The sequence below is a fragment of the Euleptes europaea genome, chromosome 15, assembly GCF_029931775.1.
Source record: "Euleptes europaea isolate rEulEur1 chromosome 15, rEulEur1.hap1, whole genome shotgun sequence".
In the NCBI taxonomy this organism is placed as follows: Eukaryota; Metazoa; Chordata; class Lepidosauria; order Squamata; family Sphaerodactylidae; genus Euleptes; species Euleptes europaea.
This window is the reverse complement of record NC_079326.1, coordinates 34,979,278-34,993,429: the sequence shown is the minus strand read 5'-3', so window position 1 is coordinate 34,993,429 and position 14,152 is coordinate 34,979,278. Positions and strand designations below refer to the sequence as shown.

At 41.4% G+C, this 14,152-nt stretch overlaps 1 non-coding gene across 1 annotated transcript; it reads left to right on the top strand.

Annotated features, from left to right (window-relative positions):
- Positions 1-12,031: 12,031 nt before the first annotated feature.
- Positions 12,032-12,100, top strand: TRNAA-AGC (transfer RNA alanine (anticodon AGC)). The gene has a single exon. It is a non-coding gene; the product is annotated as a tRNA-Ala (tRNA).
- The last annotated feature ends 2,052 nt before the right edge of the window (positions 12,101-14,152 follow it).

Sequence of the window (14,152 nt, the reverse complement as noted above, 5' to 3'; positions counted from 1 at the left end):
TGCCCCCTCCCTGTTACGACGATCTGCATAAAACGACTTTCATCCAGGCAGCGTGCCATCCCAATCCTACCGGGGACACGTCCCTCGATGTCTTTCCTCGCGCGCAAGCCTCACGATGGAAAAATAATGGGACAAAAGTGTTTAGGAAGCCGGAGGAGAGTTTCATTTTTTTCCGGTGGGGTTAGAATTTCACCCTCAGGCTCTTGGTTTGTCCTAAGCCACTAGTGTGACTTCCAGGACTTTTCACCTTTCTGTTGACTTCTTTCCCTCCATTCCACTTTCAGCTCAGCAAGAAAAAAAAAAGTCTCCATCCACTCATTTCTTCAATCAGGTCGTTCGAACATAGAGTGTTTTTTTTATTTTATTTTAAAACACAAACTCACCAGACTAAACCCTGATGCTTACGGCATCGTTCTATCTGTCTTTATTTTATATTCTGTTCCCCCACAAGTGACCTCTCGCTACACTATCTAAACCAGTTCTCTAGCCACCTTAGTGGCACTCTTGCTGACCTTTCTAGGCTACATCAGAGTGTCTGTAGTTCCACTGGTCTCACAGTACGAGAGACACAGAGTAGGGGAAATGCTATTCCCCCCCCCCCCCCCCCATATCCCCGTTCCAAAGTTGCAATGAATTTTGCCTACAGATTCTCTCCTGGAAACTTTTTATTACTTCTGTAAAAAAAAAAAAAAGTGTTGCATGAACTTTTCCCTCAATACACTGTGTGTTCAATGTAAAAGTATATTTCTTTCCTTGTCACTGATGAGTGAAGAATCACTTGGGTACGACACAGAAGCAACAGTTTAGTTCAGTTCAGTTTATTTATTTACGTTCATTTGACCAGCAGATGAACATGGCTAAAATTGATCAATACAGAGCCAGGATTACAATTTTGATATGCTAACCCGAGCTCTTCGCACTCTAGTGGCAATGTAACAAAACTTTGCCACTGTGTAAAAAATGTTGGCATCTTTATCCTCAAGTAAATATTTAATAATAAAATCATCTGAATGTCTAAAATCTCTGGCCAACAAGGGTAAAATCTGCCTATTTCTGACATCCTGATAAAATTCACAATACAATAAAATATGGGTAATTGTCTCAACATCAGAGCTACCGGGACACAACCAAAGGTAAATGCTGGAATCTCCCGCTGAGCAAGGCTGATGCAAAGGCATTAAAACGAGCTCTTGAAAAAGCCCACCAAAATTTGGTAAAAGCAATGGAGGTCAGATAAGAAGCCGAAGAGAATCCCTCCCAACACTTTAGTACTCTGCATGGTCTTGGAAGAAGGGCTCTCTCATTATGCACACAGAAGCAACAGTAAAGGACTTGCTCATTTCATATTGTATACATAAACTCCCACAGCCACCAAATATAATTGCCTATTTTTCATACTCATGGTTGTTGACCTGCTTTTGACACTGCTGATAGCCCTGTCGTTGCCTGGATCCACATTGCATTGGATATTGTGCTATTGTACTCATTCACCTCCTGAATTTTACTGTCCAGACTTGAGAATCCTAAAGGGGAATTATTAGAGTATTTAACAATGTCTGGATTCTACCTTTGATTCCTTCTTGGAATTTTGGGATATTGTCCTGTTTTATTTCTCCAATCAGTTCCACTCGGGTGGGGTTTAGTGGTGTACTGGATAAGACTGGCACACTGTAATCTGGAGAACCAGGTTTGATTCCCCACTCCTCAACATAAAGCCTGCTGGGTAATCTTGGGCCAGTCACAGTGCTTTCAGAACTCTCTCAGCCCCACCTGCCTTACAAGGTGTCTGTTGTGGGCTGGTGGGGAGGCAATTGTAAGTTACTTTGAGACTCCTTAGGGTAGGGAAAAAGTGGGGTATAAAAACCAACTCTTCTTCTTATACATTACAATCTGACTTTTCTCAGTATTGTCTTTGAGTAGTTATAGTAGTCCATGGGGCTTCAGAGGAAGAAGGAGAAGAGTTGGTTTTTATATGCAGATTTTCTTTACCTTTTAAGGAGAATCAAACCGGCTTACAATCTCCTCCCCTTCCTCTCCCCACAACAGACACCTTGTGAGGTAGGTGTAGGGAAACAAATCCAGTTCACTAGATCAGCCTCCTCCACTCATATGGAGGAGTGGGAATCAAACCTGGTTCTCCAGATCAGACTCCACCGCTCCAAACTACCGCTCTTAACCACTACACCACACTGGCCCTGCTATATTACTCCTTTTTTGTACAGTCATTTTAACATTACCAAAGCCCTCAGTGAAAGGGCTTAGATGTGTCATACCTATTGAGAAGCCATAGGTGTGGGTAAAATACCCCGTAGTAGGTTCACTGAAGGAAGAAGAGCTTGATGCAGTATCCTAGAAAGATGCAGAAAGCAACTTCATACAACCGATGCAATTCCATTGGTCCTAACCTGGTAGATTCTCTAATTCTGCTGAATTGTTCCCTGCTTATCTGAACAGGAGGCATAAATGCAGAGATTTGCCACCTAAGAAGAGTAAGGAAATTGATAGCAATTATAATAATAAATCATTGTTTGTACCGTTAAGGATGTATTCACTTGATTTAACAATTTAATGCATTTTTATCCTTTCATCAAAAGCTCCTAAATAAAGCTTGGCTTGGCATTAAAGGACCTAACAACCAGAACTAAATTAAGTTATAGTGAATAAAATACACTGATTTGCTGTGACATACAATTACAGAATTCCTTTTTTATGTTGGAAAGACATCTATGTAAAATTATTTAGAAGGTTTTTTTTAAAAAAAGCTATCATAAATTAGGCATAGTTGATAAAGCTGCAGGGGATTTTTTTTAAAAAAAACACACAGGTTTATATAAAGGAGAGATGGTTCTATATTTCTGAACTTTTTCAAAAGCTAGAGAGAGCAGCACACAGTGTACATTTTCCTACCCTGTGCCTATTGCTATGTTTCTACCCTAGCCTCCGCTGTGTTCTCCTTTAGAAAACTCTTTAGAAAAAAATGGTGACGGCTGGGGGTGGGGTGGGGGGAATCAACCTTGCTGCAGATCTTAGAATTTTTTTTTCAAAGGACCACAGCCATCTCCATACCACCAAACCGCATCTTTTTTTCCTTCCCCAGAAGATGCTTTAACACCCGGATAAGGATTTGATGTCTAGCCACTTCTTCGCAGCCATGTCTCTTTAAAGAAGACTTTCGATCATTAATGCATAAGTCAGTCAGCCAGACAGACCTTTTTAATAAGCGGTTGAAGAGCCACTGTCTTTAGCACATGAAGTTAACAAAAGGCTCATTAGTCAAATGAACAAAGAATAGTTTGAATATCAATGTCTTATTTTACAGGAAGGCCTGCTCCAAAGAATCTCAATGCAGTCATTTGACTGGGGTTTCTGTGTCCAACTTTTAATGCTCCGGACCCTACTTATGAAAAATTGATGTAGAAGAAAATGTTGAAAGAATATATTCACCACATGTCATTTTAAGTGATGGGACTTTACACTCAACAGTCATTTAGAAAGCAGAAAACCTGCCTTTAAAGATTTTTTAAAAAGTTTAAAATGAGAGAGAGAGAGAACTTGTTCAACAAATTCCTTCTTTGCTGCAGGCACTGATCCGCTGTGTGTTTCTTTCACCTAGGAAGATTGCTTGTAAGAGTAACGGGCGGCAGAAAGATCTATTTAGGAAATAACACACAATATTTCAATGCTCTTCCAAGTGATTACAATATGAAAATAGTGCTCTGAATGGATTTGGTTTAAGTACTTCAATCTTTTTTGGCAGATTTAATCTTACATAGTGGCAATACCTCAGGATGGCCATTTGAAGCCACTCCAGTTAATGATACCACATGGTATTTTAGTCATGGAGGGAACCACTCATGGTCAGATTAGATGGCATTTTCAAAGCAAGAAAGAAAAGGTTAAGAACATTCAAGTCACGTATGTCATTCAAAATCAGTAAAACACCTTTCAAAATTATACCTCACCCAAATAACCTGCGGTAGTACTATTTTAATGCACCCATGTGCTGGCTATCAATTCTTCATTTAACTTTGCAAAACCAAAAGCTACAACTCTAGTTCAAATTTTCCTCAAGAAAAGAAAATATGCTCTAAACCCTATTAACATTTCAAGAATGAAATACACCTCCTTAGAAACACGTTTCTGGTAATCAAAATGAATACTCCGTTTTTAGACTTGTGTAATAAGTGTTACATTCAGGTCGCCAGCCTCCAGCCTATTACAACTGATCTCCATGCGACAGAGATCAGTTCAACTGGAGAAAATGGCCGCTTTGGAAGATGGCATTATACCCCACTGAAGTCCCTCTCCACCCCAAACCCCACCCTTCTCAGGATCCACCCCCAAAATCTCCAGGTATTTTCCAGTCTAGAGCTGGCAACCCTATGTTACATGCCCACTTACAAAACACAGTGCAGAATAAAATCTGTGTGCTGGAAAACAAATCAACAGATTATTCCTTCTAGCCAACCCCTTCTTTATATAAGGGGGCCTTTTTTGCAAACGGTAACCATGTTCAAAAGACATAGTAATGATTATTCTTCACTTCATCCAAGAAAATGTAAAATTACTAAAGAAACATAAGGGTTTGATCCAACCAGCTTTGCCACTAGTGATAAATGGAGGAGGGAGTCCCTTTGACCACCAAAAAGGCTTTGCTGGGGATTACGGGATCTACCTGGATAAAAGCCATATGGGACAGGAGCTGCAATAAGGAGGGAAAATTGGGTGAGATTGAGCAAAAAAGCTAGCTGGATCCAAATCAATATACAATCCTTAAATAATATTTTAAAATCTAAAAAAAAAATGTTTTCCAAAAGAAAAGAAATGTTCTTAATTTCTTCATATTGTATAACTGAGAAAAAAATCTTATGATATTTTAATCCAGAATCCAAAGAAAATTACATGCTGAGATTCAGGGATACGGCCCCCTACACACACACTCATGGAAAGAGGGCTTTCCCATAACCAGTAATAGCAAAAAGACCCCCTTTACCACACCACCACATCAGGGACTCCATCTACCATAGACAGCAACTGAATCCCATCTGTATGCTGGATTCTGAATTTACACACAGATTTGATTTTGATCATAAAAAGTTGATGTTAGAAGTACAGTCAGAGATATACTATAATGTTTTAAAATGATGAATTTTTTAAAGTGACTCTGAGAGCTACTTGGAAGGAAAAATCAGAAAGGCCATAACAGTGCCATCCTAAGCAGAGTTACATCCTCTAAGTGCACCAAAGTAAATGGGCTCAGAAGGGTGTAAAGCTGCTTAGTATAGCATTGTATCTACATAAAAGGAGAAACTAAAGAGCCAGCGTGGTCCAGTAGTTAGGAGCGGTGGACTCCTAACCACTGTAATGTACATAACTGCTACTTGTATGAGAATTTAAGACACACTCCTCTTTTTCTTGATGGCACATGTTGAAAAATCTAGTCCTCCTTTCAGATAAACAAGGTATGTGCTGAAAAGTGCTGTCAAGTTGCAGCCAACTTATGGCGACCTCATAGGGGTTTTAAGGCAAGAGATGAACTGAGATGGTTTGCCATTACCTGCCTCTGCACAGCAACTCCTGACTTCCTTGGTGGTCTCTCATCCAAGTACTAACCAGAGCCAACCCTGCTTAGCTTCTGAGATCTGATGAAATCAGGCCAGCCTGGACTATCCAGGTCAGAGTAAGTAAGATACCTACTGTTAAATAATATATTTTAACCGTTCCTTTCCGCCAAGGAGCTCAGAGTGATGTACTAATTACCCCACCACGTGTTATGTGCACAACAACCCTATGAGGCTGAAAGACTGTGTGTATGTGACTGGCCCAGGGTCAACCAATGTACTTCATGGCCCTGTGTGGATAGAAATCCAGCTCCTCGGGTCCCAGTCTTACCCCTATACCATACTGACTCTAAATTGAAGTATCCTGGTGCCTTTTGCTCAAAAGATGCATGTAAACTGGTTGTAAAAAGTAAATTGGTTGCATTGGTTCTTGTGGGTTATCCGGGCTGTGTAACCATGGTCTTGGTATTTTCTTTCCTGACGTTTCGCCAGCAGCTGTGGCAGGCATCTTCAGAGGAGTAACACTGTCCTTCAGTGTTACTCCTCTGAAGATGCCTGCCACAGCTGCTGGCGAAAAGTCAGGAAAGAAAATACCAAGACCACAGGTACACAGCCCGGATAACCCACAAGAACCAATGAACTCTGACCGTGAAAGCCTTCGACAACAAATTGGTTGCAGTTCAATGACATTTTCAGAATATTTTAGGACTGAGGTGTTGGTGTTGACGTTCTTTATTGCTGATGTGTGTTTTTTTTTTTAATTAAGACTATTTTGTTAATGCTATTGTACTGCTTGTTCTGATTTCTTTTGTACATCATCTGCAGTCTACTGCTAAAGCAGTGTATTTGGGGGGGGGTTAAATGAAGTAATAAATAGATTCTCAGATGAAGAAACAATAAGTAACATAGCTTTGAAAAGACAATGCTGGCAGGTGAGAAAAACGAATCCTCTTGATATCTAAGCAGAAATTACAGCAATTTATTTGGAATGACATTTTCTCCCTGGTTTTTACTTTGTGGTCTCTAGTTAGGTGACATATTTAAACTAAAGTTTCATAGAAAAATTACAATATAACAAGCGGTCTTTAGCTGGGTTCCTTATTCCTTAGCTGTGATTCTGTAATAATGCACTGGTAGGCCGATTGAACTGGTAGGTTCCGTCATTGGCATCTCCAGTTCAGAGGTCCAGGTAATAGGTGATATGAAAGGTGTCAACCTGAGATTGTGGAGAACCACTACCAATCAGGGTAGATAAGACTGACCTGGATAGATCAGTGGTCTGACTCAGTAGAAGTAGGTTTGTATGTGTGCACATTCTCCTTTCCCCTGCAAAGTACAGTGAAATGACCTTGGTTGGATCCCACTCAATCTCACCCAATTCCTTTCCCCATTACAGCTCCCATCCCACAAAGCTTTTGTCCATGCAGGTTCCATGATCTCCAGCACAGACATTTTGGTCATCGGAGGAGACTCCCTCCTCCATTTTTCACCAGAGGAAAATCTGGTTGGATCCAACCCCCTGTAAACTACAAAGCCACATTTATTTACACCCGAGTGGGGACCCAAAGCAGCTAACATCATTCTGACATTGTTCTCCTCTTCATTTTTATCCTCACAACAGCTAGAGTTCCCAACTCTCGATTGGAAAATTCCTGCAGATTTGGGGCTGGAACCTGGGGAGGGCAGAGCTTAGGGGGGGACCTTGTCATGGGCCAGTTTGCTAAAACTTCCTCAGATGAAGAGATTCGGCTGTGCAGGAGGCCTAGCCACCATTAGTGTCATCAAAAGGTTCACCAAGGCCTCTGAAACGGAGGAGCAGAAGGGTCTGAGTGAGCAGAGATGAAGGGTCTGAGCAGGTGACGTAGTGTGAAGCTACAGGCCCATCGTAGATTACTAGCCGACAATAGTAATGAGACTGATATGCTCCACCAGGCTGGGAATACTGGAACGGCCTAATGAGGAGCAATTGGTCTGCGTTAAGGTAAGGGCCTATTTAAGCAGGCAATGAGACAGGCCTATTGTGGGGGCAATCTTGTCGCGTCCACTATGTGTATCAGCTGTATGCTCTTGTCACTCTCTGGATTCCTGTTACCTTGACCTCAGAGCCAAACCAGACTCTGGCCTTGGATTGACCCTCTGTACTGATGCCCTGGACTTGTACTTGAACCTGAATAACACGGTGCATGATTTTGGACTGGTTCCCTGACTACACTGCCTGCCTCTGGCCCTTGTATCTGCTGGCACCAGGATGACGCCATTCTGTCCACCCTCCAACGCATCCACTTTGTCCAAGGTGACTGATGTCTATTTTTTTGGAGATCAGCTGTAATTCTGGGAGATCTCCAGGCTCCATGTTGAGACTGGTAACCCTAAAAACCCTGTGAGTTAGGTTAGGGTGGCCCAAGGTCTCCTCACAAGCTTCCATGGCAGAGTGAGAATTCAAACCTGGGTCTCCCAGATCCTAGTCCAATGTTCTAACCACTGTCTGTACTGCACTGTCTCTCCTTTGTGCCTAAAATGGTTTTGGAAATCCGTGAAGCCACTACAAAGTAAGAAATGGTAGAGGGATGAGCCTAAGTTGAGAGACAGAGCGGGAGGGAAAGGCTAACACACAAATCTTGGGACCAGCTGTGTATGTTGTTCCCAACTAAATTGTTTCCTTGGGAATGAATCAGTATTGCACTACCCCACTGTAGTACTCATAGTGTATAAATACTGCAGATATGACCATATTTTCTGTCAGCAAGTGCAGCATGAATATATTCACTGATTTGCTCTAATAACTTAAAAGGACTAAACTGATTCTCAGCTGGACCGGCAGTGAGAGTTGTGGGTATTTTCTGCAAGTCATAATTTGCCTCCAGCTGTCTGAGAATTAATATACTTGTTCCTGTCTAATGACAGGACACTGTGTCCATCCTTGGCAACACAGCCTCCCCCCACTTTTTTACCTTATAATTTCTGCTTTTGAGAGTGCTCCGGAGAGTTCTCTAAACTGTATGTGCACAAGTCCTTTCAAGCTTATGTGCTTTAGATTTGAGATGTCAGTGCCTTTTACCCACTAGGCTGCAATAAAGGGCAAATCAAAGATTGTACTGCTAACTGCTCCTAAGATGGAGGCTAAAAGGTGTTGTGGTTTCACGGTATCTGTCTCACTGTATTGTGGGGGCCTGTTATTTTTTTTTAATGAAAAAGCCGTGTGTGTTTGCGTATAATCGACGCCTTCAGCATGACAGAGACTCCAATGAGGGGAGCTTCAAAAGAGTTCTTCTAAGAGACCCCAAAGAGCAAGGATTGGTATATCTGTTTTATCTCCAAGCATCAGAAAGACTTTAATTAAGCTCTCCCTGGGTTCATGCAAGTGCAACGGAGCCTTACACGCCAGGTGGATTTTCTAAGCTCTAGAAACTCGTTTTGTAATTATGCCATTCCCAGAGAGTTGTTCTTGAGTGGCTCCATTGAAAAAAATATATAACACAGAACTGCATACATCTTGCATTGTTCAAACTTATGCTTAAATGCTCTGTTTGATACATGAATAATAACTGGGACCCTCAACCATTTCTATTTCTAATTATTTGCTTGTAAGTTCTCTCTGAGCCCCGTGGCACAGAGTGGTAAGCTCCAGTACTGCAGTCAAAAGCTCTGCTCATGACCTGAGTTCGATCCCGACGGAAGTCGGTTTCAGGTAGCCGGCTCAAGGTCGACTCAGCCTTCCATCCTTCCGAGGTCAGTGAAATGAGGACCCAGCTTGCTGGGGGTAAAGGGAAGATGACTGGGGAAGGCACTGGCAAACCACCCCGCAAAACAAAGTCTGCCTAGAAAACGTCGGGATGTGACGTCACCCCATGGGTCAGGAATGACCCGGTGCTTGCACAGGGGACCTTAACCTTTTTTAAATTCTCTCTACAGATCTGGGGAAGTTGCTTTATCTCACAGGCCCTATTCACATGACCACTCCTGGCATAGTATCTGCTGTGCATGCTGACTGTTGGCCCCAAGTGTCACATGCTGAGGTGGCATCAGCCATTCATGTCTTCCTGTGAGAATGATTTTGTTTGTTTTAGGGAAAATGGTGACATGCAAAAAAATTCAGTCCACACTGTATTCTGTGAACAGTATTGGCCTCCACATGGCCAGTTCAGCATGTGGTACTGGCAATTGGTATGCGCAGCAGATGCTGTACCAGAAAAGATTGTGAGAATTCTACCTTGAATGTAGAGCTTTAAGCATCAGTGCTAAACATTCGCTCAAGAATGTCTGTCTGTAATGGCAGTGTAATACCATGGGCTGTGTCATTGAAGTAATTCAGTTTTCCTAGGGTGATGTGCGTGGAGGTTTTAATTGCTTATTTCATAAGTATATCCCATGAACTTAAAAACACAACAAAATGCTCACTTATAATGCACAAGATTTCTCATTTTGAGTTAAAAAAAATACCCTTGGGCTTTAGCTCTCCTTTCTCAAAATGAAGGTGACACTTTCCTGCCTCCCTAGGATTAACGAGTAGGTTTGGATGGGAGAAAGAGACTACAAAAATACAGCAATGTAAGAATGCTTTCAATGCACATTAACTAAGTAGCATGTATGCATTTATAACTGATATCCAAAGGTTTCCATGCATGCTTGGATGCTTCTATGAAAGCATTGGGGCACTTTTCCTATAGCTCCACAGATCCTTTTGAAAGAGTACGTCACCTGTCAAGAGTGAATTTTCAGTTGGCACAAAAAGATGTGCTTGGAAATGAGAGGCACAGAAATTCTGTTGTAGACACAGATGATCCTTTCCCCCTGCTTAATATTCCTACCCTTAAGAGGATCAGAACTGGCTTTATTCACTTATCTATAGGGTTGCCAGGTCCCTCTTTGCCACCGGCGGAAGGTTTTTGGGGTGGAGCCTGAGGAGGGTGGGGTGTGGGGAAGGGAAGGACTTCAATGTCATAGAGTCCAATTGCCAAAGCAGCCATTTTCTCCATGGGAACTGATCTCTAGCGGCTGGAGATCAGTTGTAATAGCAGGAGATCTCCAGCTACTACCTAGAGGTTGGCAACCCTGTTTATTTTGCACATTCAATTGAAGGATTAATTAATTGCCTTTTTATCCCAGTCCTCCTCCAAGGAGCTCAGCTCAGAGTATGTGGCTCTTGTCTCTATTTTATCCTCCAAGCAGCCCCGTGAGGTAGGTTAAGCTAAGCAAAAATGACTGGCCCAAGGTCACTCAATAAGTTCCATGGTAAATGAGGACCTGAAGCCAGGACTCAAGGTGACAGGCCACCCAGTTAAGCATTCTCTTACCAGCATCAGCTAGCTAGGTGGCACGAAAGCCCACATGTACGGCATAGATTTCCCATGCTATGGGAAATCTATAGAGGAGGAACCTTCAGCACCCTGCTTGTGGAATTCCTGAGACATAGTAGCTGATGGGTTGGATCCAGCCTTCAGGGCAGATAGTTGCATGTTCTCCATGCAGCAGTCCAGGGATGTTGATTCCTGAGGTTGTGCATGTGTCTGTAGGGGCTGCAGTAGGGACCCAGAAAGGGACACGCTGACTTCTTGCCTCATCCATCAGCAGAGCTGCACTGATAGAAAGAGGGAAGAGTACAATTTCATCCTTTCTGCTTCCTCAGGACAGTTGCCCCTAAGCGGGTCATGCAGCCCCAGGAATCAACAATCCCAGAAAGCGAATGCTGTGGGGAGGGAAATACAGGAAACAAATTGTGATCCTTGCTCCCAAGGATCATTAGATTCCATTGTATTTATTAGTCTCAAACATCTGCTAGTTCTGCTTCTATCCCACTTACATGTCATGATGAAGGAGCTGATTTATCTGAAAACTGTGGTGTCCATATACGATCAGACTGATTTTTTGCTCAGTTAACGTCTTTTTTTAACCTCCCACCAAATCCTCAGTTGTGAAAAGGCACATAATCATAAGGAAGGGGGGGTCCATTTGAGATTTTTGAGTTGAGATTTACTGCTTAGATATTTTTGTGTGCTTTGGTGGCTGCCTTTCCATGAACCTAGTTAATCTTATGACGATGTCTTATGATCACTTTACATATAGATAGTATTGAGTGCAAAAAACAGGCAATGTAGTGTATCAGTGTGAGTCATTGAAAGGATGAATTTATCTGTGTGGGTGCAAAGAAAAGAATGAACTGCAAATGATTCAATGCTTGCCCTCTCTTCTCCAGTAATTAAGGTTTAGTCAAGTTTGTCACTTAAAGTTATTACCAAGGCACAACTTCGCATTGCAGCCAAAGCGGATTCTGTACTGACACAGAGCTCCTTGTCATAGTTCTCTACATGAATTTAGACAAATCTTACTGAGGTGATTTGATCAGCTTGTCTTATGTGTAAGTGAGGTTGTTACATCATGGTAAGTTGGCCTGCCAATTGTTTTCATGTCAAAGTTCTGGCCATGCTTACATACATGAGTGCCATCAAGTTGCAACTGACTTTTGGGAAAGGGCTGTGGCTCAGTGGTAGAGTATCTGCTTAGCATGCAGAAGGTCCCAGGTTCAATCCCTGGCATCTCCAGTTAAAGGGACTAGGCAAGTAGGTGATGGGAAAGACCTCTGTCTGAGACCCTGGAGAGACACTCCCCGCCTGAGTAGACAGTACTAACTTTGATTGACCAAAGGTCTGATTCAGTATAAGGCAGCTTCATGTGTACATGTGTGTTCAACCCCAGCAAGGGGCTTTCAAGGCAAGCGAGAGGTGGCTTGCCATTGCCTTCCTCTGCAGAGTCTTCCTTGGTGGTCTCCCATCCAGGAACCAAACCTGCATAGCTTCCATGAACTGGTGAGATCAAGCTATACCGTGCTGCATTCTCTCCCTCTTACCATGCTTATTTGTATTTTATTGGGATTTTATACTTTGTAAGTATATCTATTCTTGTATCCTTTCCCATGTAAGCTTATGGGAAATGGCAGGATTGAAAAGATTCAAATAAACACACAACAGATAATATAATGTACTGTCTCTCAACACTGGAAAAGCCTGATCAAATAAAACTATCAAAGTATTTTTGGAAAATGCCCAAGTTCAGGCTTTGATGGGCCTCTAAAAGAAAAAACGTTGCTGAGCCAGCAAATAGCAAAGAATTCCCTATGTCCTTATTTTTTTACGTTCATAAGGCTGCACTAAGAGGCAAGAGTTTTTTTGATTAAAATGCCATGCTTAATTTGAAGATGTGGTGTGACTCCTGAAATTATATTTAAATGAGGGGTTCTTTACAAATGGCAACCATGTAGGTAAACAGATACATGTATATGCCTTTTATTATTTTTTGTAACATGCACATTTTTTGAAATACTAGATGACAGTGTCAATGATTTACTTACATAGATATTGTTAATGTTGTTCTTTTTAATGCTCTCTCATTACATTTTAATAATATGGATTGTGATATCTAACTTGTATCTGGAAGCTGGTGGATAGCCCAGAGGTTTTATACAAATACATACAGCTCTCGCTGATATACTTTGCCACTAGATATTGTACTTGAGGAGAACAGCTTTGCAAATCCCTCCTCACAAAAGATTAAAAACATCCTCCTATTACATCTAGAAATTTCTTTTTGTTAGTCAAAGGCATGAATATATTTAGGGGAAATGTATATCTTTTTATGCCTTAAACCAGAAAGCTACCTTGATTCCTATTAAAAATTGGAATATTTAATGTTGTCGCTTCTTCTGTGGCACTTTTTTTTGATACTGTGGAGAAGAACAAAAAAAAGGGTTTCAGAGAACATATAAAACAAAAAAACTGTGTTTGAAGTATTATAATAAAACAACCTTCTTCTTTTAATGCTAAGTCCCTTTTTAATGAAGATCCTCTGGCAGCTCTTGAATGTATAACTAGTTTATATCATGGGATGAAGCTGTCTGTTCTGATGATTGACATGAGCCCACATTACAATGTGATTCTGAAAATTAGTCCATAGAGGTCCTTTTCAGGTACTTCTCAGACTGAGAGCTGCCCTCCAACTACAGTAAAGCCTTTTTAACCCCACTCATTGGTATTCTAATGTGGAAGTGCTGTCCTGCTTTTTAAATAAATCAGGCATTCAGGCTAGTACCCCCCTTGACACATTACTTAGCCAAAGGATTCAAATGAGATTCAGGAAACATGCAGTAGAGCACAAAGGGATTGGAATATGCACAATTAATAATCACACAGTTAATTCATTTTTAATGCAGGGAGGTTTACCGAAAATTTCAGATTTGCATTTGTAACACATAGTATCCATCCCTATTACTCTGCCAAAAAGAGAGAGAGAGAGAGAGAAATTTCCATAAATATCTGTCCTGCGCAGGACCAGAATTCATAATTAAAAATAAATTAAAATAAAAATGTAGTCCATGCAGTGAAATATTTTTGTGGTTATAACCTGGCCCAATATATATATATACCATTTGTGTTCAAAAGTATAAGCTGATAGAAAGATGGGAGGATATTCTTATGTTACATCTTCCCAGATCACTCTCTGTATTACAAGAATAATATGTGGCTGGAGAAACCAAAGACTTTTGATTCTTCCTTAAGTGGTAGACAAAGTCGGGATATAAAAACCAGTTCTTCTTCTTC